Genomic DNA, 23,552 nt, shown 5'->3' on the forward strand with positions numbered 1-23,552 from the left:
GCGGGCCTTGTGAGGACACGCCATTCCTGCTCACACAGACAAATTTGGGAGAAATAACTCGTTGACGTGGAGGGGGTGAACGTAAGTCACGTCGGGTCATTTCACACAGAGCAATTTGGGGAGAAACAATTCCCTGGCCTATAGGGAGTGAACGTAGGACAAAAAAGAGTTGGACTTGCACTGGTGCGTAATACTGTGGCACGTCATTAGTCACGTCATGTCTCAGACATTTAGCATCCGTTGCATTCATGGTCACACAATGTAAACCGTAATAATGGCAACTACCGGCGTCCCTCTAGGGTCGGCATTAGGTCTGCTACTTTGGGAAATGCTTATTAATGACGTTCTTTCCACTATTCAGAAGTCTTCGCTTCTTCTACATGACGATGACATCACGATTTGCAACGGAATTTCTACTGTTTATGTCTGTCGCATCTTGCAGACTCACCAGATTTCTCTTTGTAAGCATTGCAATGATAAAGCTATTAAATTTATGCGATGACATTCGCTCGCAAAACAGCAAGAATTTCTATATTTCATTTCGTTGTTCTACACAATTGTTGTCAGAGTCAAAAAACGAGTTCTTTATGACTCTGCATGTACCATTTACAAAAATACAGAAGGCAAGCGGTCCAAAGATAAATTGCAGGACTGACAGCTTTGAGCATGCCTGAGAACTCTCCCTTGGAGGTGACACAGCGTTGCTGTGTCACCCTGTATCACAGCGTTGCTGTGTCACCGTTGCTGTGTCATCTCATAGGTAGTCCTCAGAAATGTCATTATAGATGCATAAACGTCGGTTTCTTAGGGTTTTGGTAGAAATGCGGCATGAATGAGAAAAAATTAAGCGCCTTAATTTGGTCCCTGTAAACAGTGTCAAGTTGACTCCTGCTCTCGTACTGCCGAACCGCGATAAACCTATGTACATTAGGTTGTTCAGTACGCTGCAGGCGAATAATGTGTGCAGATTGGACTCGGAAGATTTTAAAGGCAAAGAATGGGATAGATATTCTTTAGTTTTATATGTCTGTATTCAAGCCAGATTTGTGGATTCCCCATGATATAAGAAATTTTAGTGCCTTGAGGCAGGTGTTGTATGTGCAAGTTAGGATTAAACTAAGCCCATCACTGAATCGTATAGATAAAGTCATGAAATATAGACAGGTTGACATAATGTGCGACGGCAAGGCAAAAAGTAAAGAGACGTTCAAGAAAAGGCACATTTGTTCTGATTACAGGAAACTGAATCCTGCATTATTTTTCTATATAACCTCCCTGCACTTCAACGCACTTTGCGACACGTTTCAAAAGCTAGTATTTCCTTGCTCTAGTATTTATAATAAAATACGATAATAAAATATTATTACTTGTACAGTTGTACTATCGCGCTTACCCGGACGAAGTGTAGTAGTTGGAGGAGGTGGTGGTGGCGGATGTGGTGGGCGTGGTGCTGTTGGCAATGGTTTCGTTATTCGTGGTTTTGATGATGATGTGCTCGCTACGCCAGGGTCAGTTGCAGTGCCTGTGACAAGATAAAGAGGCGTCATGAGAGGTTTATTGCTTTCACGTTTTTGAGTGTTCCCGTTACGGCTATCAATTAATACAATCAATCAATCAGTCATTCGATCTAGCGATTAGCCATACAGTGCTTAGAACCATACGAATGTGTATGAGGCTTGTACGTAAGTAATTACATGTCAATATTTCTTTGTATTAAAATATGTAATGGGTAATTTTGTAGTTTAACGATTGTATGGTTTACAATTTAAGGTTATTGAAATTCAATTACTTCATTAAGTAACGAAATACATGCAACCAATTGCATTTTTTTGGAAGAAGCTACGACAGACGATGCTGCCTTGTGCTCTTAAATTTTTCATTAAGATCTTTCATTTAGGCACCTATAAATTTGACCTATGTATACTTTACCTCGTGACGGAGGCATTGGGTCAACTATATTACCCATGAACTCAACAAAACGTGTGCGTTGCTGTGTAGAACAAGTGCATCATCACCGCCGCTCTTTCTTCCTTGTTTATGCGCCTGACGCGTGTTTCCGAAATGACACTAATTTGCGGCTACGAGTCATCAAACTCGATGCGAAAATGCACAGTTGGTTCACGTTCTTTATAAAAACGGTCTTGTATGCACTGAAGCAAGAAAGTAACTGGAACAGCCATTTATTCTGTGAGACACTTTAGGGAATGTCTGGTAACTGCTGTCATTGTGGCAGTTATTTTCAAGTGAATGAGTCTGGGAAACTCAATTGACAATTTGTCAATTGTAATATGTAGTGTAGATTGATCAGTTAAGAAGTAAATAATCGTTTTGGTAAATAGTGTAATAGTATTTCTTTAGATTTCTCTTGTTAGTAATGTCTGCCTCTTCGAATAACCGAGTTCAACGACAAGAGTTATACCATCTGCCACGGCCCTTTTATAAACATTTCCCGACACCTGAAAAACGATGACATAATATATGTTACTCATTATTATGAATAGCATTGTTAGAGCTGAATAATATGCAGCTTTATATCGAAATACATCACAAATTTCCATAACTTTTCAAGGAACGTGAACAGTTCCTTGAGTGCTTTATGAACAGTAATCTAAGTTGGAATCAAAGAAATGACACCGGCAGGAGGTGCTTCCCATATTAGCGGAATAATTCAATTCGCACTACTACGTAGCGATGGCCCTCCCTGCGGTTGTTTACCCTAAAGAATTTGCAGTGGGCGATTTTCCACTTCTCGATTGGCGCTATCGGGAGCACCTTTCCCTGGCTCCAGTAACAATGAAGTGCTTCGCTTCATATAGGACACATTTCCAGGCATCGCCGTTTTATGTGACCACAATCTTGTGCGGGACGTGTATTGGTGAGATAAAACAGAGCTCTTACCAACAGCGTGCTCGTTGAGCAATGTTTCGCTGTTGCTGCAGATGTCCCCGCACAAAGAAAGAGAGAGTGAAGATTATCGAATAAAAATTTGAAAGGCAGTTCTTATTGAAGATAAGTAACGTGCGAAGGCCTGCAGAGGGCGCAATTGAAGAGGAGGGTCAGCTTGATCTAGGTGCTTCATTTCTGCAATGTTAATAAAATGGGCTGAAAAGTAACGTTAATGGGATCGATTGCTTTGTATTATTAGCCCAATTGATATTGTGGGGCAGCAATTGGTAATCGTTATTAATCAGATTTTTAAGAAAAGTGGTTTTAAGTGTTATCGGTTACATGTTTTTTGTATAGCGGATGAGTCTGCTGGGTGTGCAGAATGAGATCCCACAGCACAAGGCCGTAAAGCGACCTACTGTTAGATAACGCAAAGCCTATTTCAAGTATACGACGCAACAGTACATAGTATGTGAGATAACGTTAGAATTGAAGAATTACACAGTAAACGCCGGTAAAACTAGTATAAATATAATCTTGTAAACAAGGGCAGAACTGTAAAAACTATCGGCGTAATTTTGAACACGAGACTTTGAGGGCATTAGTGAATTAGACGAAATCTTTTGTTTATAAAGTAATAACGGTGACAATTGCGTAATACATGGTTTGTGCGGCAAATTGAGATTTTCATTGCAAATCAAATAATCATTGCTTTTTGATTTGTATTCAACGCGTATTAGATTCCTATCCGATTCCAGAATTCGCTTTTCGAGCTTCTAGAATACTCGTTTCGTTCGAATACTGTAAAAGAGAGGAACAGTTCTTGCTGCCTACGTGGTGCAAACGTAGAGTCGTTGGAAGGATTCTTTAGCGGGAGTGCTGCAGATGTTGCTCAGATGGTTCAGTTATTGAACAAACACGTACGGGAGGTGACGTGCGTATAATTGTTTCCAGCCATTGAGTAGGCCTGTGTAGCCTTTCGCAGCCCACGAATTTGGTGTCTCCATTTAGATGAAGCAGTTTATCTGCTTCATTTTTAATCTCCCCATGTGTGAATATATTAAATAGACATTCGGCAGTGTAGTATTGCCCTTAGTTCTTTCACCGAACACTTCACGCTACTACGAGCTTCTCGGACACACTGTTCCATTCTTTTTTTCTTCCTCCCTGTCGTTGTGCCGCAGATATGATCGTACATTGCTTTGTTTCAAACTTTTGGGCTCTGCATACATGGCATGCTGCACTCGATGTTTCGGATAAACAAGCTTCTCAACAGATGAGACATCATGTTTTCAACATTGTTAAGAGTATTAATTGATGTGTACTGGCCTTTTGTTGCTGAACGGACTCCTTGGAGCTTACGATGTAATCTTTTAGATATTCTGAATGTTTCACATTCAATTTGTTTGCGAAAGACCACTTTCTCGAACATTTCTATTTGAGTTGATATAAAAGCTTGGCTATACAATTATCTCTGCTGAATGCGTAATACGACTGTCACACAAGTTAGCAGCGTCAAAGGTGGCGGTGAGCTTGTCGCATATAGTGCGCGCCGAAGCTAAACGAAATTTGGAAGCCAACCTGCTTGGGTTGAAACATATTGTACACGTGTTGTGACGACACCAAAGGGGGAGCTGCGGTTAAAGGGCCCCGGAAACGGTTCGGACAAATTTTGTAGGCGCGTAGGGTACAGCTTAAGTAGAACATTCGCACCACAATTTAAGTGAAGCGTTACGTATTAATGGAGCTGCAAGCGATTAGAAGTTACCCTCCTCCCTAGCTATGCTTTTCCTCCTCAACTCGCTCGCCGAGCGAGCGGCGCTAAGCTCCGCCTTCACTGGTTCAGCATCACGATGCGACGTCACATCGCTCACTTCCGGTTGTTTAGGAGCACGCCCCCTCCCGCGCGAGACCTCTCCGCTAGCCGCTTGGCCGTCGACCCAGAGCTATCGAAGCAGCGTGCGTTGCGAGCATTCTGTCGTAGCGCCGAACGTGTCCGGTACTCCGCTGAAAACAGGCAAGCTGGTCATTTCGGCAAATGACTGGAGGCCTAAACTCAAGCTGATGAAGGAACTTTAGCGTAGACGTACGTGAGCAGCCTGATCGGTCTGCACGGTGCAGACACTTGCTGGCGCAGCGCTTAACCAGTCAAACAAAGCGCTAATATTGCTCTAACCAAGTATAAAGCATTTTAAACATTTATAAACCAACGTGTTGATGATTACACTCCTGCGAAAAATACACACCAGCAGCAAAGAATACACTTCGTTGCTGCTACTGTGTATGGTTGAGCTCTATGCCACCAGGTGGCTGCACCGTGCAGACCGTTCACATTTGCCCTTCTGCTCATCTCGTGGCTCATCCCGGCACAGTCAAGCGGCCAGACCCTGTCCCCTTGCGCTTGTGTTTGCCCTAATACTGGACTCGCGGTTTGCAGGTCGCTAGGTTTGCAGTCCACAAGGCAACAAAGTCGAATCATAGTGCTCGCGAAAAGACTGAGACCGACTCTGACCGCGGAGCTCTCGTCAAAATGGAGTGCGTTGTAACACAAGCAGACGACACTTGCTGTGTGCCGGAAGTGCTGAAGTGTACTAAAAACTATTCTTGTGTATTCTCTTTAGGTTATTTTCTTTTTACAAAAACAAGGTAACTAACATTCCAACTATTACGAGCATCATTTGTTCACCATAAAGTTGGAAAAATTATGGACTACGCGCCCTGGTCAGCCAATCAGATAGCTCGCCCATGTGATGTAATATGGGTTATTTGCATCATATGTGTAGGGGCGGCTTAAAATTCCGTCGAGCAGTGCGCTGCGATCGGCAGCGATGTGTATTTTTAAAACCTTATAATAAATTACACGCTTTACGCAGAGCACTTAGGTGCATCAATTAATGATCAGAAGAACCTACTCTAACGACTTGGTACGTTTGTAGAAAATCGCCAAAATCGTTTCAGGATCCCTTTAAGTGTTCTGTAAAAGGGCTTTCCAAGCTAAAACGGGGTTTGAGCTCGTGTCTTCTCTGATGGTCGTATCTGCCAAGAGGAACTTGTGTGACGTTTTCCTTAACGTATAGAAGCTCTAAGTATCACTTTCAGTGTCCATTCATTGCAACGTAGGAGAGTGTGGTAACGTGGGCTTTGACCTTTCGTGGTCGGAGGCCGTGCTTGATACGCGCCCCCACCCGAGTAGCTTCCGGAGTCACCGCCACCGCTGCCTGCTGCTTCCCCACTGGTAGGCTCCACTGAAATTATAAACAAGCGAAAGAGGACAGTAAATCGGTGTTTGATGGGCCACCGCGAATAATTTTAACCACCAGTGGTTCCTTAACGTGCATCTGAAATTGATTACGTGAGCGTTGTCGCAATTCATGCATCGTCGATGTGCTGCCGCAAATCGAACGCGCAACCTCGTGCTCGCACAGACGACAGGTGCGGGCGCGCGTGCGTACATACCTTTAATCCGTGCCTCAGTTGCCAGAGAAACGCGTGCCGTAGCATGTGAGGATTGATAAAAAAGATGTTGTTCCTAAATTTTCAGGGTTTCGCGTGAAGGCAAAGATAGAGCTCTATTAAGTCTCAGCTGTCAGTGACTGTCATAGGTCGAGAGCATGCCAAAATGTCGCCCGGTTGACCAGACACACTGTGGCTAATTTCGATGAAACAGCCAGTTATGACAGAGTTACTGAAATAAGTTGTGCTCGTTTGTCTACTACCATTAGTTGTCATTTATGTGCAGGCTGACCCCTTACGTAAATGTAGGAAGACATATAATATATATATATATATATATATATATATATATATATATATATATATATATATATATATATATATATATATATATATATATATATATATATATATATATATAAATGAAGGAGGCAATTAGTCCTAATTGCTGCTCTACGGTAAAGTTGGTGATGGTGCAATCAATACCACTGTGAGGATGGCTATGTGGTGAACTTCTGTTCAGGCGAACGCGTTTCAACAGAATATGAGGAATGCCGTGTGAACACTTGCTTGGTTCCTGATAGGAACAGCGCGAAACTATAATACCACGCCCCACAGCAGGTCAGTTGCTGTGACTTTGCGCGGCTGATCACGAGAACGCGGGTTCGAACGCTGCCGCGGCAGCCGCTTTCCGATGGGGGCGAAATGTGGTTAGAATTAGGTGCACTTTGAGGAACCCCGGATGGTAAGAAAATATTGTGTTTCTCCGAAATAGCGCGCGCCTCCAAATCAAACCATGGTTTGGTGAGGAAATCCTCGAAATTTGATTAAAATCAGGGTGTCTACCCACCGGGAAAACCAGGAAAACCGGGAATTCTCAGGTATCCTAAATAGTCTGGAAAACGCAGGGAAAACTCAGGGTATTTGGGCCTCTATCAGGAAAAATTAGCTGCAATTTTATTCAAAGGGTCGAAAGTCGCGGTAATGCTCGCTCGAGTAGAAATGGTAATGAATCGTCTTTGACGTCCTGTCATCGGCTGGAGGAGTTGCCAGAGTACAGTCAACTACCGACTATCCGGATTCCGGATAATGTGGATGGCTTCGCGGCACCACCAGTACCCCATAGGGTCAATGTATCAGAACGTCTGAAATTCCGGACGCAAGAACACTTCGCCATCCGATTTTCTGGACGCTTTGCCGTGACCACAGGTCCGAAACGGCATTAATCAAAACCTCCACTGCTGCCATTTTGATTATCTCGCCCCTCCAACTGGCACTCTCGAACGCAGATCCGCTGGCAGCCGTAGCCACCACTGCGGCAACTCTAGGCCTAGCTGCTTCGACGTTCGCTATGAAGCTTCTTGCCCTTGGGTGTCATGTTTTTCATTGAAAGAATTCGCGGCTGTAAGCAATGGCACGGACTCTGCCTCTGTGGTCCTTGCGATTGGCTCAGAAGCTTGGAAAGCACGTACAAGCCTCCGTACAAAAGTGTCACTTGGTGAAGCATACGCAAAGTATTGCAGTGAAGCATAACAAGCGTGGGAAAGCGCTACTGCAACGGGATACAGTATGCATTCCTTAATTAAACACGCGTGTACCCGGTATTTCCTCTCAAATTACCAGCACCGATATGCCTAATACGTTAACCGACAGGTCCTCAGAGCGTTTTTGAAAGTGCCTGTGGCGGTTAGAGCCCTTAAGGGCAGTACATGAAATGCATATATTTTTTTCCAACTGACCTATTTTTCGGACGTTTTCGCGGCCCCTGAGGAAATCGAAAACTTGGACATGGAGTGTGCGACTGACCAGGAAGATGCTTCAAATTGTCCGTGGGGTGAAGGAGTGGCGTAAGGTGTACAAGAACCGAAAGGACCTACGCATTCAGGAATGAACGGGAGAGGAAGCGTGCTGCCGCCATTTTGAAGGATCTTGAGCTAAAAAAGGTGTCGGCTGATGCTGAAATGCAAGTGTCCCTCATCTAAACCAAAATAAACTCTTTAAAGCAGTGAAACACAACACTGAGGCGTCGTGCGCGGGCTGAGAGTATGTCAGGACAGTTGAGGTTGACTTTTGAGCTGCTGAGAGAGAATCTCAATTGTGACAAAGTTCGGGCCCTATACCACTGAGCTTGCTATCAGTCGATAGAAATACCTCGTATTCGAAAATATTCGCTTTTGTATGCATCTCCATTTTCATTCGTATTTGACAATTTCCGATTCGGTTTGCAATTTTTTCGAAGACAATTTACTTGCTGTGCATTTTACTAACCCCTCACCTAATTCTATTCTCTTTTTGAATAACATAAACTTTATTAGTATTAATCTTTAGTATTCAAATTGGATAAAGTTTTTTTTATTTTCTTTTTCAAATTCCTACTATATAGTAACAGCATCGGGCGATATGGTTTCAGCTCATCTTGACATAAAACATAGTTCTGCATCCCTCATGGAATTTAGCAAAAGCACTGAGGGAAAACGTGGAAAATTCAGGGATGGAAATGTCAACTTTGTAGACACCCTGAAAATACTTCCTTGTGCCAGAATCGCACAATTAAGAAATGCATTGTATGATGTTGTAAGCTGAATCACTCGAGATTGTCTTAAATATTTCAGTACGGATCATCAGCGCACAGCTTCAAAAAAGTACGTTCCTTCTATACACAGTCGTCCTGGGTCTGATATAGGAAAACCGCCAAAAAGACAATGTTCGCATAAATGATCTAATTTTAGAACGCAGCTCTTGAGCGGCCGTTCCTGCGGCGAACGTCGTTGGCGGTGCGAACCAAGCACAGCGGAAGATGAAAGCGAACGTGGAGCGCAGAAGGGAGATCAAAACCGCGACGAGTAAAGAGGAGAGAAGGGTGCACTGCAACTCGGAGGCGAAACCCGTCAGCGCGAGCGAGCACAGTGGCTTCTAAGACGCGCCATGCGGTGAGTCGTAGAAGCGTTTGCAAGCATGATCTACAAGCATGGTCTGCGGCAATTCCTGGGGGCGGCCGTCAGCTCACATCGAGAGATTACGTCTGCGAGATGCATTTCACGAGCAACATGATGAGAAGTGATAAGTACTACGGTGAGCTTAGATGCTTATGGCGGTCATGGAAAAGAACGCGTTTTATTGTTTACTGTGCGCAAATGGCTGAAGCGTAGCGGCAGTTGCTCTTCGGTCTACAAGCGGTAAAGAAGTGTGCGAGAGTGCCCTCAATAAGAGTCAGGCGCGCGCGGCCGAACGGCAGCAACACGCTCAATAGGTTGCCCTGGCAACCGAAACGGCGGTAATTTCTTTCCAGGCCGCCAGGCGCCGCCAGCATGATAGTGGCTCCGCGGGCTTGTGACCTCTTCTGGTCGCCGCAAACAGCGAAGTTTCCACTCCTAAAGGTTTCTTTCTCCGTGACTGCAACCAAGAGGCGAAAGAGTGAGGAGGAACACGGCGAGCTGGCGAGGATAGAAGACATGACGGCCAGCGCTGAAAAACAGCGCTGGTGTGGCCTTCGGACACACTGCGCATGCGCTTCTGCGCTAGCAGCTCTGACGCCGGAAAATGCGCTCAGCGCAAGCCACGCGTTCCAGTGTTTATGCTTTCTTTCTGAATAGTGAGTGACGCAAGTTGTAAAAATGCTTTGTGTGCTGCTGCTGCTGGCTGCTGCAGATGTTGCTGAATGAGCTGCCCGAGAAGAGGCTCAGTGCCATCGCCGAAAGCACGCTCTCATTCAGAATCAAATTCGTTGCCCTAATGCACCCCTAATTCGAAAGATGATTGGCTACGCTCGAAATTCGCCATAGGGAGTATCGTAATCGTCTGTGAACTGTTCATGGCATGGTTTGTAGTTCTCAGATTATAATCACTTGTGAGGGAAGGTATGCGCATATCCGATAAATATCCTCATGTTCCCAGTCATAGCAGATTCGTTTTCAAATGTGCTTGGCGCATGCATTTTTTGCCCCAAATTGGGAATCTGGCGATGACCCACCTTTAGTTCTGCGTGACAACTTGTTCAGCAAGTCACTCAAATTTTATTGTATTTGACCTCAACAGGATTATGACTTTCCGCGGAATTTCGAAGAAGCATTGTTAGATACCAAAGTCACTGTTTATATAGCCTGATATAGCCATCATCACTAAACCTTCAACTCACATTAATTCCAACGTGTGCGTAGGATCTGCATAGTTGTTGTATTTCACTTCAATTGGTGCATTTTTGTACGATGCTAAACCATGCGTTCACGAATGAAATAACTAAATGAAAAAAATAGCTGCTACCCTTCGGTCGAATAAGACAAAGTTGTTACACTCACCACTTGAACTTCCAGAAAATCCAATAAAATAGATCAATCCAATGAGAAGCAGGAGTAGCACACATGCGATTAGTATGTACCCCACCTTCGAATCATTCTTTCCCTCACCGCCACCAGCTCTGCGGGAAAGAGAAAAGAAAATTTTCAGACACTGATCCGTGTGAAGGCGATTAGTCAGTGAGCTCTTAACATCATGACAAATGGCATCACAAAATGAAACACGCACACTAAGGCTTACACTGTTTAGAATAGTTTGATTGAAGAACATTGCTGTCTGCTTTGTGGTCACTATAGGAAGCACCGACAGGTTCCACCATAACCATTTTATCAGTATTCTTGGACAATGTTAGCCCAGTGCACGCGAGATTAACTGTGGTTGTACTCTCGATTGGTTCAACAGGACGTTCCAAATTCTCTAAAGTTTTGCGGCTTCCGAAGGGTTGGCGCGCCTACGTGATTGGGGTGATTTTGGAGATAGTTCAGTTTACGTGTCAGAGACAGAACAAGCAGGCGCACCGAACCACAAAGCCGGAAAATGAGTCTGTGCTGAAGTACCATTGATTGTTTTACTGCGAGGTCCCATAGATAACAGGGGCCTAGCTACAGGTTTTCTGTTGTAAGGTTTTTTAGCCATTCGATCCTCTCAACTGGAGAATGGTAACGGCGGTCGATTTTCTTTTTTTTGCTTATAGCGATGGCGATGACACAGAAAATTTCAACCAACGTACCACTAACTGCTTCCCTTTATAACTCTAAACACGTCGCCTTAGAGCCAGGATAAGACCGATTTCTGGAATTGTGCCGGTGCAGTCTTTTCCTGCTATATATATATGAATGTTACGAGATAGGAAAGAAAAAAAAAGCAAGTTTTCTTGCACTACGTTGAGCTGCTATGCATGCCTTCGTAAGGTGAAAGCCTTAAGTGGATCATACCCCCGGTGATCTTGAAATCACGCAGTGCGGTACAGAAAGCCATGTGAGCTCGCCTCACACGGACGCGTGCTCGCGCCTTCGACGTCGGCTTCTTCCACAGCTGGCTCTGATGCCACTCGTCATACAAAAGAAAGGCAATTTTAAATGCGATAGAATTGGTTTAGGCACTCGAATCCTCTACCCTCTGTGGCAGTCGAACCCTCGAGCTTATGTGGAAGTCGAACGCACGACGCTTCCTACTAAGGCGAGGTTAACTAGGACACTGTTAAAATAGAATTATTGAAGGCACTCGAGCCTAGGTACTGTGGCCGGAGATAACAATAAGATGTAAGAAAGCATCCGAATGTAAATGTCAAGTAATTTTATGAAGGTCTCTTCAGCGCGCAGGCTTTCGCCTTCACATTGTTTGGCGTATTCTACAGTGACTGTCTATTAATGTGAAGATCGTTACATGAAGACGCGGTATATTTTGAAGAGAATGCTTTCTTAGGCGACTACACATGGCTTTAGCCTACCTGGAATTTGGGTATCTACGTCTGAACTCTCGGTCAAAAAATTGTCCCTTCGCTCCTCCACAGAGCCGTAAAGAACCGAGCTATTAAAATGCGGGTCTCAGCAAGCCATGTAGCTATAATCAGTCCTGCCGTGGGTAAAATTGCCGGTACGTGTGTTCTGTACCAACGTAGTCGAGAAGTAGCCACTATGCACCACAGACTTCACGATATCCCGGATGAGCGCAACTGTGCAAATGTGCAACCTTTTCAGCAAATACAGATACAGTATACCATGCGCGTTGTCTCGGCCTTTCTTTGACGTCGACTTTGGTTAGCACGCCTTTCAATTTTCAGTATGCGGCCACATGGTCGCGCGCTATGGAATGCCGATTTGTGCGTCGAGAGGCAGGCACCGCAGCTTGATGAGCGGCTCCGACGAGGCACCACTCGGCGCCGGCGGTCTCTCCGATGAATGCTTTACTGCTGCCCTGTGCGTATCGACTGCTTCGTCGCCGAGCAACGACAATGATAGCGTTACTCCCGGGTTCGTATCTTGAACGTTGTCAGTGCTCTCCTTTCACAGAGTATATAGTGTATATTGCCGCCAGCATTGCGAGAACACAAGACGACCGCCACCTCCCAACTGCGTTTAAAAGAGCCGCCACACCGCAAGCGTCAAGAAAAGCACCGCAAGGCAACGCTGCGCCAGTGCTGACAGACCGGCGGCTCGTGCGCGAGAATCGGACTGGCACGCGACAGGAGGCGACAAAAAGAAGAGAACGACGTTCGAAGGAGCGTAGCTCGAGGAACGTTTTTGTGGTTGCTGTTGAGTGCTCAGTCGGTTTTTGTTGACGGGCACAGGTTCGCCCAACATAAATCAGCTTTCGCAGAAACGACTGTTGTAACTGTTCGTTACATATCTGGTGGAGGTGCTGGGTATGATTCCAAGCCCCACACACGCAAGGGAAGGTAGCCCGGATCCCCGAAGTTTGGAACCAACCGAATTAACGCCTGTCCACCAACGCACGAGTCGCCGCATACGAGGTGAGGCCCCCGAGTTTGGTCCTCTCGCCGATTCACCAAGGGCAGCGGCGGCAGCCAGCCGAGGTACCGGTGCGATGGCTACCCAAGTAATCCCTCCTCACGTCTTCGTTGACTCACCCCGGACGCCAGAATCTTTTCACGGAGACACATTCGAGGATGCCGAGGACTGGCTCGAAAACTTCGAGCGTGTCGCCAGGTGTAATGGTTGGGACGAGACAAAGAAACTGCGGTATGTGTACTTCGCGCTGGAGGAATCTGCACGCACGTGGTTTCAAAACCACGAAGCGTCGTTATCATCGTGGAACGACTTCCGACGAGAACTGTTAGCTACGTACCCGAGCACGGACCGCCGAGAGAGGGCAGAAGCCGCTCTTCAGGCGAGGAACCAGCGGAACAATGAAAGTGTGACCATGTACATTGAAGACATGACCCACCTCTTCCGCCGAGCCGACCCAAACATGGCTGAGGACAAGAAATTGCGGCACCTAATGCGCGGTGTGAAACAGGAACTCTTTGCCGGCCTGGTTCGTAATCCGCCCCGCTCTGTAGCCGAATTTCGATCAGAGGCGACGACGATGGAGAAGACGCTGCAGCAGCGCGCGCGGCAGTACAACAGAGATGTATGCGTCGCATCATTTGACGTTGGGTCAGGAGCCCTCCCCAACAACATGGACATCATACGCGAAATGGTGAGGTCCGTCGTACGAGAAGAGCTGCAGAAACTGCAGCTGGCCCAAAGCCCTCCTACGGTGTCCTCACTTGCTGACGTCATACGCGAAGAAGTCCGGCATGTAATTTGTGAGCCAGAGCCTCAGGTACGGCCCCACGCACAGCCAGAGCGTCAGCCGCGGATGTCGTACGCCCAAGCTTTACGTCAGGACCGAGGACGCGCCGACTTTGGACGAACGGCCACAATACCCCAGGTACTCCCTCGCAATGTGCAGCCCATGCCAGAAGGAAGCCCACGTAAAAGCGATGTGTGGCGCACTGCAGACCGGCGTCCCCTCTGCTACCACTGTGGAGAGGCTGGTCACCTATACCGGGAATGCCAGTATCGCCGAGTAGGACTGCGTGGCTTCTCTGTGAATGCGCCTTGCCCTCGAAACGGTGAGCGCCCTTAGGAGATTGAGGCATTTTTATCGACGCGCCAAACTGTTCGGAACACCCAGCAACACGAACCTCGATCAGCAGCGCCTATGCGTTATAGGTCGCCCAGTCCGCGTCCCGCTTCCATTTCACCGAGGCGACGCTCCCAAAGTCCGCGACGGGAAAACTAGAGCCAGCGACCTGTGGAGGCAAGGCCGCTGACACCCGGAACACCGAAGGCCCTCCATCGCCAATCCGACAAGACGACGGCAGTGACGAAACGACGGACAAGTGCAGTGATGACACCGTTACTTCCGAGTTGCACGTCATCATCGACGACTTCGAAGTGACTGCATTGATAGACACTGGTGCGGACTATTCAGTTATTAGCAGTGTACTCGCCAGAAAATTGAAAAAGGTATTGACCCATTGGACCGGATCTCCAATACGTACAGCGGGGGGACACTTAGTCGACCCCGTAGGAATGTGCACCGCAAGAATCGGAATTAGAGGCTTTACATACGTCAGCAGCTTTATTGTTCTCCCTGAGTGTTCCCGTGATCTGATACTGGGCATGGACTTCTTGCGAACGAATGGCGCAATTATCGACTTGCAAGAATCACGCGTGTTGTTTTCCACGGAAAATGCTGTTACCATTTCTGATACAGAAGAGCCACATATTTCCTCTCTGCGTATTGTGGATGAAGACGTGACGGTGCCGGCACGGTGCAGTATGACTGTCGTTGTAAGGAGCGACATATTTCGTGACTATGAGGGACTTGCAGACGGAAATATCGGGCTGCTACTGGAAAAGCAAATATGCGTGGCAAGAGGCCTAGTTCACCTGCGTAACGGATATGCGGACGTCCTTTTGACTAACTTTGGCAATGAGGCACAACAAGTGGCGAAGGGAACAGCCATAGCGTCTCTTCATGACTATGTACAATTTGCAGATGTGTCCACCCTCGATGCAGCATCACCAGCTTCTGCCACCTTAGACAGTGTCCTTACCTCTATCGACATCGACCGAGAGCTGTCATCAGTACAAAGAGATGAGATTGTGAACTTGGTCACAGAGTTTGCGGAATGCTTTTCGACTTCATCGAAAGTCCGTCGTACTCCCGTCGCAAAACACCGCATTGTGGTCGAAGAACCTGCAAGACCAGTTCGCCAACACCCGTACCGAGTAGCTCCAAAGGAAAGAGAAGCGATAAGAAGACAAGTACAGGAAATGCTCAAGGACGATGTAATACAACCATCCAATAGTCCATGGGCATCTCCGGTAGTCCTAGTCAAAAAGAAGGATAACACCCTACGATTTTGTGTTGACTACAGGAAACTCAACCTCGTCACGAAGCGGGATGTTTATCCACTCCCCCGCATCGACGACACCTTGGACAAACTACGCAATGCTTACTTCTTCTCTTCTCTGGATCTCAAAAGCGGATACTGGCAGATAGAAGTGGACGAGCGAGATCGCGAAAAAACGGCATTTGTGACACCGGATGGTTTATACGAGTTTAAGGTGCTTCCATTTGGTCTCTGTTCTGCGCCAGCCACATTCCAACGGATGATGGACACTGTTCTCTCCGGACTGAAATGGCAGTCGTGCCTCGTCTACCTTGATGATGTGGTGGTCTTCTCCACTACATTCGAGCAGCACGTGCAGCGACTGAGAGCAGTTCTGGATGCTATTCGCACGGCGGGATTGACCATAAAACCCGAAAAATGCCACTTCGGCTTTCGCGAGCTCCGCTTCCTCGGACACATTGTCAGTGCTGAAGGCGTCCGCCCCGATCCTGAGAAGATCACTGCAGTAGAAATGTTTCCGAAGCCAAGAGACAAAAAAGCTATTAGACGTTTCCTGGGACTGTGTGCCTACTACAGGCGTTTCGTAGAAAATTTTTCTAAAATTGCCGAACCACTCACGCGACTGACAAAAGAAGATGTCCCTTTTGTGTGGGAGAAAGAACAAGAAGACGCCTTCTCTGAACTACGACAGCGTTTGCAGAGTCCTCCTATACTTGCCCATTTTGATGAAAATGCCGAAACGGACATCCACACCGACGCGAGTAACGTTGGTCTCGGTGCCATACTTATTCAGTGGCAGAATAGAGAAGAAAAAGTCATTGCGTACGCAAGCCGCACCTTATCGAAAGCCGAGACAAATTACTCAGCTACAGAAAAGGAATGCCTGGCGGTTATATGGGCCATCAGTAAGTTCCGGCCTTACTTATATGGCAGACCGTTTCGAGCCATCAGCGACCATCACTCATTGTGCTGGCTGGCGAACCTCAAGGACCCTTCTGGAAGACTCGCTCGATGGAGTTTGCGTCTACAGGAGTATGACATCACGGTCGTTTACAAGTCCGGTCGCAAGCACAATGATGCTGATTGCTTATCACGCGCACCAATCGAAGCTACGTCACCTGAATACGAGCAAGATTTCCCATTTCTTGGGGCTGTGAACACGACGGACATGGCTCATCATCAGCGTACTGATCCGGAATTACTCCTGCTCATCGAGTACCTGGAGGGTCGACAAGTGAAAGTGCCTCGAGTTTTCGTTCGCGGATTGTGTTCGTATGTCCTCCGGAACAACGTCCTCTACAAACGAAACTTCGAGCACAGTGGTGAGACGTTTCTACTTCTCGTACCATCATCGCTGCGAGCTGAAATCTTAGAAGCTTGCCATGATGACCCTGCAGCTGGCCACTTAGGCGTTAGTAGGACTCTGGCGAGAATCCGCCAGAAATATTACTGGCCGAAGTTGATGAATTCAGTGCAGCACTATGTCAAATCGTGCCGAGATTGTCAAAGACGAAAAACACCGCCACTCAAACCAGCAGGTTTTCTGCAGCCGATACAGCCACCAACAGCGCCATTTGAACAAATAGGAGTGGATTTACTTGGACCATTTCCCGTTTCAACCTCAGGAAAGCGGTGGATTGTGGTAGCAACCGATTATCTGACCCGGTATGCTGAGACCTCTTCTCTTACAAAAGGAACCGCCATTGAAGTGGCTCACTTTTTTGTCACACACATACTGTTACGACATGGCGCACCTAAAGTACTCATAACAGACAAAGGAACAGCTTTTGTTGCCCGTTTGATGCAGTCGGTTATGAAACTAACACATACTGCTCATAGAGAAACCACAGCGTACCATCCGCAAACAAACGGCCTGACTGAACGGCTCAATAGAACGCTCGCTGACATGATCTCAATGTACGTGGACATCGAGCATCGGACATGGGACAGTATTCTACCATATGCTACCTTTGCGTATAATACTGCAGTACAAGAGACGACACATTTCACGCCATTTGAACTTGTTTACGGTCGGACAGTAACAACGACACTAGACGCGATGTTACCTGTAAACAACAGCAGTGAAGACTACCCTAACGCTAGTGAGTACGTAGAAAGGGCAGAAGAAGCACGGCAGTTGGCAAGGCACCGTATCATACAACAGCAAAACGTCGACGCAAACCGGTACAACCTAGGGCGAAGAGAGGTACAGTACAACCCTGGAGACAAAGTGTGGGTATGGACGCCAATACGTACGCCCGGTCTCTCGGAGAAGCTACTGCGCCGTTACTTTGGCCCCTACAGAGTACTTCGCCGGCTAAGTCCCGTAAATTACGAGGTCACTCCTGAAGGCCAAGTCTGCTCCACACGACGCAGGACTCGCCCAGAGGTCGTAAACGTAGTACGAATGAAGCCTTACCATGAAAGGCATTGACGACCGGAATTTACACGTACTATCAAGCCTAGCACCAGCCATCCCCTGACCACTGCCCTTTTCAAGCAGTTGGCTTCTCTATAGGCCTTTTCTACGCATCGGGACGATGCTTCTTCGGAGGGGGCTAATGCCGCCAGCATTGCGAGAACACAAGACGACCGCCACATCCCAACTGCGTTTAAAAGAGCCGCCACACCGCAAGCGTCAAGAAAAGCACCGCAAGGCAACGCTGCGCCGGTGCTGACAGACCGGCGGCTCGTGCGCGAGAATCGGACTGGCACGCGACAGGAGGCGACAAAAAGAAGAGAACGACGTTCGAAGGAGCGTAGCTCGAGGAACGTTTTTGTGGTTGCTGTTGAGTGCTCAGTCGGTTTTTGTTGACGGGCACAGGTTCGCCCAACATAAATCAGCTTTCGCAGAAACGACTGTTGTAACTGTTCGTTACAATATATATATATATATATATATATATATATATATATATATATATATATATATATATATATATATATACTATATACCCTGTGGAAGCCACACAACCATCTCTCTCTCTCTCTCTCTATATATATATATATATATATATATATATATATATATATATATATATATATATATATATAGAGAGAGAGAGAGAGAGAGAGAGAGAGAGAGAGAGAGAGAGAGATGGTTGTGTGGCTTCCAAAGTAGCTTAATATAACCATCCAGCGCCTTGGACACTTGCGCGTTCAGTTAACACCTAAAGTGCAGCCAAAGAAAAGCTTTCATATTAAAAGAAATTATCGGCAAAGACGCTTAAGACTGTTTACGAGTGGGAATGTGAAACATTCAACCGTGTGTAGATCTGGGAACGTCATGAACGCGCCCAGTTTATGCAGTAGTGGCGTGCGCCTACTCCTTGCCGTTTGGTGCGCCGCCACGTGCCTAGAGCCGCGCGCACGAGGCTACACCTTCAGTGAGCAAAATGGCTGCGATGTGACGTGTGCATAGATCCACTCACTAGGCAGCTTCAGTCAGCCACAACCATGGAGCAGTCGTACAATTGGGGACGCGTGCTGGTCTGCCACCCCGGATGCCCGGGATCGTCTCCCACCGAGTCCGAAACGTGCGAAATTTTACTTTCCTTAAAGGAACCTCCTTAAAACGTTCGAGGTCAGTCCGAGCACTTATTCACATGTTTTTACTCCTGCGCCGTCGGCCATATTTGGTACCTTCTTTCCATCACGCAGACGGTGATGGATTTTCTCGTAATGGGGCGTGTAATGCTATAGCATTAAAAATAAATGTTTGAATAATCCGCAAGACAATGTAGGTAATTGAAGAGCCGCCTACGTCTTGACGTACCAAAAATGGCATAGTACGACAAGAATGTATGACGAAGATAGATGATCGGTTATGAAATGAATGTCATGACACCTGCGCCATGTGGGTCATGAGACATGCGCCTACATCTTAGTGCTCTCATGGTCGTTTCGTTAGACGTTTTATGTACCAAAAATGGCAGAGTATGACTAGGGTGCATAGCGACAATGAAAAATCTGTCGTGACACGAATATCGTGACATGTGTGTCATGTAGTTCATAAGACAGGCGCCCACATCACGGCGCTCTTATGGTCGCTTCGTAAAATTTTTATCTACCAATATTGGCATAGTATGACATGAGTGTAGACGAATATAAATGATCGATCATGACAAGAATATCATGACATGTGTGTCCTGTAGGTCACGAGACAGGCGCCTACATCTTGATGCTGTGGTGCTCGTTTCATTAAATTTTTATGTACCGAAATTGGCATAGCCTAAATGTTCGATCGAAACCCGCGGCGTGGAGACAAATAATTAATAAAGGCAAAATGAGAGATTCCCCCTATTGTACCAATTGCTATAAAGTTCTACTTGGTCCTGCCATCTGCTAGCCGCCTGGTTAGCTGAGATGGTAGAGCGTCTGCCCCGGTAAGGCGGCGGTACCGGGCTCGAGTCCTCGGCTTCAATTTTTCTTCAACTAGGAGGCAATCCGTTCAAGGAACATATTTTCAGGGTCATTTTTAGCAATTGCTACGATTGGGAGACTGTCTCATTTTCCCTTCATTGATTACTTGTCGCCACTCACCATTGTTCCTTAGTGGCAATGGTGTTGGGCTGCTAAGCACGAGGTCGCGGTTCCGAATCCCGACCACGGTGGTCGCATTTGGATGGGGCGAAATGTGAAAACACCAGTGTATTTATATTTAGGTGCACGTTAAAGAACCCCAGGTGGTACAAATTTTCGGGTTGCCCTACTACGGGATGGCTGATAAAGCGGTTTGGGCACGTAAAGCAGCAAATTGTTTTTTAGGTTACTTGTCTCCACCTGACGGCTTTCCGCATAATTATTACACCCAAAGTCTTGTCTTTGCTTCGAGTTGTTGATCAATTCGTCTTCGCCCTGCCATCTGCTAGCCGCCTTGTTAGTTCCGATGGTAGAGCGTCTGCCGCAGAAAGGTGGTGAATTTTATTGCGAGAGCAACTATATGGACACTCCAGGCACATTTCTGCCGTAGTCGTTGCCATGAGGTTCCGTATTATTGAAGGTGAGCCGGCGAACGCGGTTCAGTCTCGCGCGCGCGAAACAGGAACGCGGGCCCGATGTGCACTCTACTGTGGTGTGCGAGACATAGGGGGAATGTGAGGGAGGAGCGGCATTCTTCCCCGGCGGCTTCTACAGTGCCTCAATGTCCTCCTCGCCCGCCTCTCTAAAGAGTGGAGACAATCGCGGCGTCTACTACGGCGTTGGCCACGCGAATCGCGGACGCTGTATTAGACGCCTTCGGCGGACGCCTTAGGACATGTTGCCGGCACTCGTGTGTCTAGAAAGCTGTCTGTGACACACGTGGCTAAAGTGCGCGCCCGCGCAGGCCTCATCTGCAAAGGGATCTGCGATGCTTGAAGAGTGCGCGTAGTGCCGGTAGCTTCGTATGCGCCGTGCTTTGGACGTTTGCTACGTGTTCAAGGGACAGATGCACAGAGGTCAATTGGCTCGCGGCTAGTGCCGCGATTCCTAACCGCAGTGTTTTCTGAGACAGTATCTGCTGTCAACGAGCGATAAGTGTTCATGTTCACCTGTGCGTGTGTGACACTGTGCTCGTTAATTTAGGTAAAACACTGACGGGCTTCGTGGTTCGATTCCATGTTAGAATATGTAAGCGGGACTGAACAAGGACATTGAAAGAAGCAGACACACAAAGACAGCGCTGTGTCCGTGTGTCTTTCTATATCATCGTTGAGTCACGCTTATATATTCTGTCATTGTTAATTTAGTCAGTAAGCGAATTTTTACAAGTTTATAAGGCCGATAACGCTATCCTTAGTTGGTACAACTATGTATTCATTTGCAATTCCAATCCGTGCTTCGGCTTTTGGGCGGAACTTCGAATTTTTCAACTGCGAGGCTTTCCTTTTAAGAAAACGGGTTTACTTTTTAGCAGTTGCTACGATGGGGTGGATGTCTCAGTTTCCCTTTCTTAATTACATGTCTGTACCTTACGGGTTTCCGCAGAACTATTACGCCGAAACTCTGCCTTTGCTTTGAGTTGTTTATAAATTCGACTTCACCCTGCCATCTGCTAGCCGTCTGGTTAGATAAGATGGTAGTACAGCTACCCCTGAAAGGTGGTGGTCCCGGGTTCGAATCCTGGACCAGGACAAATTTTTCTTCAACTACGAGGGTTTCCTTTCGACGAACCAGTATGGTTTTCCTTGGTAGCAATAGCTATGAATAGGTGGATGTCTCACTTTTCCTTTATTAATCAAAATTGACATAGCCATGAATGCCCTATCTTCTACTTAGAGCCGCCAAGCATGACTCTAAGTAAGAAGTTTGGATCTCTGAGGCTATGCTTCAGTGCACTGCAATCGAGTGAAGCGATTTGCAGCAGCTGGAAACATTCAGGTGGTCGCGTTTCGGACACCATTATTTGCATCAAAATGTATTATGGGACAGGAACCTAACCAAACGCTGGAATACCACAGAGCCGCGCTATGGTGGGGCCATCTGGCAACGTGTTTACTACATATATGCTACTCGCATTTAGGGTCGCACTTACATATGTCACATGGAGCGTTGACTTCAGCTTTGGTCATTATGTACTACTAATTACTAGCTTAATGAGTATGATGGAATATGTGCGAATGCGGTTTTCGATTTTCTATGCTCGAATAGGCTTTTGGTCTAGAAACCACCTAATTATGAGCCGGCAGCTGCGCTTGCACACAAAGTGAACACCAGTGAACTTGTGATAATGATAATGTAGCTGCGTTAGTAACACCTATACGGTTTTACAATTGGCGCATGATCCCAGTTATTAACTTGTTAATAACGTGTACTTACTTTACGGTTAGGTGGTGTCGTTAGTAATTTCTGGCTTTTCTCTTGTTTTTTTTTATGGGAGAACAACACGTAAACAGACACAGAGATATCAAACAGATGCTGTTCGTAAGCCATATGCTCACACATCTCGGCCAATCTGACGGAAGCAGCACTTCAGTTAGTACTGTGACTTTTTCTTTTTTTAAAGCTGCGCCAGTGCTTTGGTGCGGGCAACAAAAGAGTACACGAAAGAAAAAGTAAACAAAGTAGAAGCAAGGTATCACTTACTCGCTCGTACCTGGAAAGAGAGAGAGAGAGCGAGAAAAGGCCTTTAGCTCACTTCTCGCAGCATACGCTCGCGAAAAAAAAAAGAAAAGAAGTTACTTTATATAAAAAAAGAAAAGACATAGTTCTGTCTCCGCAGTTATTTTGGTTAACGAATATTCTGAGCTGGCAATTTGATTCAAAGCTTATGAAGTGGTGCCGATCTAAGGGAGATTTCTTTTATCGAAATAATACAGAGCAAGAGAGGTTTGATGGAAAAGAAAATGGCTGGTAGAAAAGCAAGAACAGAATAGCGGTTTCGCAACCCTAACTGAATAGATGCAAACTTATGAAATAGAGACCCCGCACCTAACAAGCTATCCAGAGTCATTGACACCGGGATTCGTTAAGCAATGCTAAAGTCGTTTGTGCGGGCGTGTGGACTTTAGGAATTGTAAATCTGACTGCATCACATGCTGCTATGAAGGCAGGATTGGGAGAACGACCATTTCAAAAGGGGATGGTCACCGTCGCTTGCTATTCCAGCCTTTACCGATGGTTTCGTTACATCAGAAACAAGAAATAGTGTGCGCTCGAACATTACCTTGCCACCAAAGCCACTACATGCACAAGCTGCGTTGCCCCCTTCCGCACTTTTATTTTCTAAATTAAACTACACACTCCACCAAATGAGGCCGTCTGGTGATACATTACGTTTCAGCACCGGCACATTTCTGACTTCTCCATTTCTGTCTGCTTAAATCTTAAATTATACACAAGTTACTGCTCAGGCTGAATACAACTATAACCTCTTACGTTACTATCTAAGGCTTTCATCTGTGCCGTTAAGCATTCGCCAAAGTTATTAAGAAAGCATTTCATTATATTTCTGTACGAAACGCTACAGTGTGGACGATATAAAGTATCATATGTCATGTGCAAATGTACTTGCGACTTGCCTCGATGTACCACATTACACATTCAGGCATGTCTATCACGCGCCGTGGTT

At 46.5% G+C, this 23,552-nt stretch overlaps 1 long non-coding RNA gene across 3 annotated transcripts in view; it reads right to left on the reverse strand.

Annotated features, from left to right (window-relative positions):
• Window positions 1-1,389: 1,389 nt before the first annotated feature.
• Window positions 1,390-23,552, reverse strand: part of LOC135910114 (uncharacterized) — a 28,097-nt gene continuing 5,934 nt past the window's right edge. Inside the window, exons 1-4 of one of the 3 annotated variants that reach the window (XR_011507149.1) lie at window positions 22,568-22,578; window positions 10,635-10,753; window positions 6,033-6,131; window positions 1,390-1,522 (exon numbers count right to left, since the gene is read on the reverse strand). This is a non-coding gene — a long non-coding RNA (uncharacterized lncRNA). Of the gene's footprint in view, window positions 1,523-6,032; window positions 6,132-10,634; window positions 10,754-22,567; window positions 22,579-23,552 lie in introns of those variants that run through there. The other 2 variants (XR_011507148.1, XR_011507150.1) reach the window with 2 other exon arrangements.

This window comes from Dermacentor albipictus, chromosome 7, assembly GCF_038994185.2.
Source record: "Dermacentor albipictus isolate Rhodes 1998 colony chromosome 7, USDA_Dalb.pri_finalv2, whole genome shotgun sequence".
Lineage (NCBI taxonomy): Eukaryota > Metazoa > Arthropoda > Arachnida > Ixodida > Ixodidae > Dermacentor > Dermacentor albipictus.